This window comes from Nomascus leucogenys, chromosome 18, assembly GCF_006542625.1.
Source record: "Nomascus leucogenys isolate Asia chromosome 18, Asia_NLE_v1, whole genome shotgun sequence".
NCBI classification, from domain to species: domain Eukaryota; kingdom Metazoa; phylum Chordata; class Mammalia; order Primates; family Hylobatidae; genus Nomascus; species Nomascus leucogenys.
The window spans coordinates 66433336-66438271 of NC_044398.1; the positions used below are offsets into that span (position 1 = coordinate 66433336).

At 43.7% G+C, this 4936-nt stretch overlaps 1 pseudogene; it reads right to left on the reverse strand.

The window, feature by feature from the left end:
* Positions 1-1358: 1358 nt before the first annotated feature.
* Positions 1359-2688, reverse strand: LOC100583062 (annotated as a pseudogene).
* Between the last annotated feature and the right edge of the window lie 2248 nt (positions 2689-4936).

A 4936-nucleotide genomic window follows, 5' to 3' on the forward strand; every position in this document is an offset into this window, starting at 1 on the left:
TCATTATTTTCTTCTCTAAAAGAGTAATTTGTTAGATCTTAAACTAAATGTTGCTTAATTTTAGAAGAACTTCAGGGATACTTTTATAAATCAGAAAAAAAATCTTATTCCTTTATATATGCTAATTCTGCATCTGAAAACATTTTTCAGCTCTTACATTGCTCCCACCTCCTTGACCCTTAGGTATAACGGAGAGAATTCTGCATCCTAATAGGCATACGCATTCCCACCTGGGTGCCTTTGCTCTGGGTGCCTTCCCACCCAGAGGCCCTTCTTTCCTCTTCTCTGCCTGAGTTCTATTCTCCTTCCATCAATGAAGCCTTTTCTATGCACATCAGTTAACAGTGACATTTTCTTTCCCGCTTCTGAGTCCTCATGGGACGAATTTCCAGGTTATGCTTAGACACACATTGCCTTGAGTAACTAGCTAAGTTTTCATAGATGTGTGCTCATGTCTATTTATTACATGGATGTTTCCTGACATGCCCAGACAGTGTGAAGCCTCAATGAATATCTGTTCATGACTGAGCCTCTATGGATATTTGAGAACAGCTTTAAAGTGAATAACTGTATAAGAATTTTATGGAAAATATTCAAATTTTCCAGGAAAAGGGATGATCAAATGACAAGAACACCTCTGTTTCTGTCCACATTATTTCTATTAGTCACCCACTTTTGCATGAGCCAGAGTTGATACTCTTATTAAATGCTTGGTGTTTGGAAAAGTTTGTGAGGCCAACATTTGCCTTAGGTACTGGTCAGACAAAGCTGAACCTGATGAGAGAGAAGGGGTCATCAGATTGCACATACTTGAAAAGTAAAGAAACTCTAGGTAGTCTTGCCTCCCACCCAGGCTTAAAGAGTTGGCATCAAGGTGCTCAAATAGACCCAGCACAGAGACTGGTGATGCTTTCAGGTTTGGTTCTGTTTGCTGCTCTTATAAACTCATTTTGTGCCCAAGTGGCTTGCTCTGTCAGATGAAACCTTGGAAAGGTAAAAAATCCTTCTCAAGTCAAAGTTTCATCCTCCTTTGAAATCTCTGAACCCATTAACTCGGGACATTAACCAGCACTTTCATGTTACCCACCTGAGACCACCTCTTGTTCAGTATCAACCATCTTTTTTTTTTTTTTTTTTGTGAAAGAACGTGCTTTATTTGGAAGCAGAGTGCTGCACAGTAACCGACAGACGAAGGCCACCCATTGGGCACTTACACATCATACTCCAAAATACACACAGGATGCTTTGCTAATAAAAGTCAATGGGAACAGGGATTCCTCTGGGCAACTCCCCCAACCTCATCTCTTTCAGGGGTTGGGAAATCTCCCAGCCATCTTCCTGATGGCAGCAGTGGTTCACTAGAGATAAAGCCCCTCAGGGATGCCTTCCTGTTTCTTATAAAGAACATTTTCTTTAGATTTTTTGAAGTCTTCATTTGTTGCTTTCATTCTGTGTTCTCTTAAGGCCATCAGACCAGCTTCTGTACAGATTGCCTTGATGTCAGCACCAGAGAAGTCATCTTTAGCCATGATCAAGTCATCCAGGGTTACATCATCGGCCAGTGTCATCCTGCTTGTGTGAATCTGAAAGATGTGCTTCTTAGTCTTTTTATCAGGCAGGTGGAGCTCAATCTTCTTGTCAATGCGGCCTGGTCTGATAAGTACTGGATCCAAAGTTTCTATTTGTTTTGTGGCCATGATAACTTTCACATCTTCCCTAGAATCAAATCCACCCAATTGGTTCAACAGTTCCAATTCCAACATTGTTTGCTGAATTTCTCTCTCACCACCAGAACTGGAGTCATATCTTTTTGTCCCAATGGCCTCAATTTCATCAGTAAACACGATGGATGGCTCATGTTCTTCAGCAACTCAAAACAATTCCTGTACGAGTTTGGGCCCATCACCTAGGTACTTCCGAATAAGTTCAGAGCCAACCACTCTCAAGAAAGTGGCTGAGGTTTGGTTGGCTACTGCTTTGGCTAACAAGGTTTTACCTGTGCCAGGTGGACCACAGAGAATGACCCCTTTAGGAGACTTTATATCCATCTCTTCATAATATTCAGGATGGGTGAGAGGAAGCTCCATAGATTCCTTAATTTCCTGAATTTGGTTGTCCAACCCCCCAGTATTGGCATAGGTCTCCTGGGGGACCCTCTCCACCTTCATCATTGTGACCAGGGGACCCGTGTCATCCATCAGCATCCCTATCATGGCATGTACCTTGTGTCTGAGCAGAACTGAGCAGCCAGGTTTCAGCAGATCCTTGTCTACAAATGAAAGAATGCTGACGTAGTGTTCTGAGCCCACAGATGTAGACACAATGGCATGATTGTCATCAATGATCTCTTCCAAGGTTCCTACTGACATCAGGGTTCCCCCTCAGATCATCCACTTTTGATCTTCCCTCCTCTTGCTTTTCTTCTAATAGTTTTATTTGTTCCTGATTTCTAATGAATTCTTCCTCCATGAGAAGATAGTCTTTAATTCTCTCTAACTTCAGTAATTTTAACCGACACTGAGTGTGAAGTGTCACCAGTGGCAGTTTACTGGCAACATCTTGTCCCTTTGTTTTTTCTTCTTTTTCCGTCACTCTAGTTGGTACAGGAGGTTAGTACTTATTTATCTTGTCCTCGTCATCCTTCTTGCCACGTCTAGGACCATGACCACCACCCTGACTTTGACCCATCTTGTCTTGGCCACTTGAGCTGCCACTGCTGGAAGTTCCTCCACCTCAACTATCATTTCTAAGTTCTTAATTTTTGATGCGTATTTTCTCTTGGGGATACTCACACTGGAAGGCTACCAACTTTTATGTTTTCAAGAGAATAAACAGGTACTACATAAATGAATGAAGTGGGCTTGGTGTAAGACACTGGGGAGAGTAAAATACACAGAATGTCAGCTCTTGATGGGTGTTAAGGAGAAAAGTAAAGCAGGGAAAGGTGTTGGGATATGTACATGTGGGACAGAGTACGTGTGATGGTCAGGTTCCTGTGTCATCTTGGCTAGGCTATAGTACCCAGTGCTTAATCAAATACTAACCTAGGTGCTACTGTGAAGGTATTTGGGGATGTGATTAACATTCACAAATAGTAGACTATAAGTAAAGCAGATTATCTTTCATAATGTGGTTGGGCCTCACCTCATCCCTTGAAGGCCTTAAGAGCAAAAATTGAGGTTTCCAAGAGAAGAAGAAATTCTGCCCTAAGACTAAAGCATCAGCTCCCACCTATTCCAGCTGCTGGCCTTCCCTGTAGACTTCAGACTTGCCAGGCTCCACAATCCCATGAGCCAATTCCTTGAAACAGATCTGAGTGTGTATGCATGTACATATTCACATATATGCACACACACACATATACACATTCACATCCTATTGGTGCTGTTTCTCTGGGAAATCCTGACTAATCCAGGCTCAATTTTGGATTCAGAAGCTTTTGGACATTCAGCTTGCTAATTTCAAGTCTTTTCTCAAGTGTCACATTCTCAGAGATGCCTATTCCAATCATTCTATTGAATATGAAAAATTAATCATCTTCCCATTCTGTATCCCTGATCCTCCAACCCCACTCTATTTCTTCCCACAGCAATGTCACTTTTCACATAACTGTGTTACTATTTATTGTGTTTATTTTCTTTTGCTCCTAGTATATAAACTTCATGATAGCAGGTGTCATAGGATGGCTTCCCTGGGAACAAAACTCTGAGCTGGAGATTTGTGTGCAAGGAGGGTTATGGTGGCGGGTGCTGTCAGGCACAGCAGCCACAGGGTGTGAAGGAAGCAAGACTGGGCACAGAGAGGACTTGAACTGTGATTCAATTGCAACAGAGGTCTCCACTGATTCCCAAGGGAGCCCTGAAGCTGGGGAAGTGCTTCAGGGATGTCCTGAATTGAGACAAAGGGGGTGGGCCCCAAATTAGCCAGTCATTGGATGCAGAGTGTCCCCAGGAAGGGGATACAGCTCCCTTTGGCCAAGGGCAATTCGTAGGAAGGACTCAGTGTGGGTCATCAGCCAGTAACAATCCTGGCAGCTGGGGAATGAGAAGAGTGACCCTGAACAAGGATCTGGGCAGTGCACCTGGCAGGCAGCAGCCATCTTTATTTCTCTATTGCTGCATCCTTAGTTCCCAGGACAGGGCCAGGATTGTTGAATGGATGGGTGGATGAATGAATGAATGAATGAATGAACTGTTTTCAGAAAGGTCAGCATGTACAAACAGGATATGGCCACTGCTCTCAGTTGATGGGCAGAATGACAAGAGGATAAAAATAGAAAATAGGCTAATATGATCACAAAAACCATTAAGGCAGTAAAAAACAAAGAGTGATAAATGAGAGAATAGAGGCTTAGGGCTATTCGAGGGAAGGGCAGTAAATACTTTATATGACAGGGCTTAGGGCTATTTGAGGGAGGGGCACTAAATACATTTATATGACAGAGTTTCCATGTCTTACATACAGATCCTTAGCAGTTGTAGGCCCAGGGTGTGCTGTTACTGGCCTGAGCAGGGCCCAGGGTTAAAGAAAGCATCCTGCGAACACAAGGAACAACTGGCTCCCGTGACAGAACTTTTAACAAGCCTTTTCTCAAATCTGTTGACTTAATGCAGGCCAGGGAATTCTTTGAAAGGCAACATGGCTATAAATCAGCAAGTCCTGCGAACGTGCATTCCAGGGTCTTGGAGGAAAGGTCTGCACACAAAAGCACCTCTTCTAAGTCTTCAGGAATGCTGTGGTGAGTGGCCCCGGAGGTCTCGGGGTTAGACTCTGGGGCTGGGAATGAAAAGCATCCAGGAGAGGGGAGCAGGGAAGCCCCAGCAGAGCAGCGCAGCTCGCTTCTAAGGACAGCAATGGACACCTGGCACCTGGAGTGGTGCCTAGCAGATTCTAGGCACTCAATGAATGTCTGCTGAGTGACTGAAGAATAGTCAGG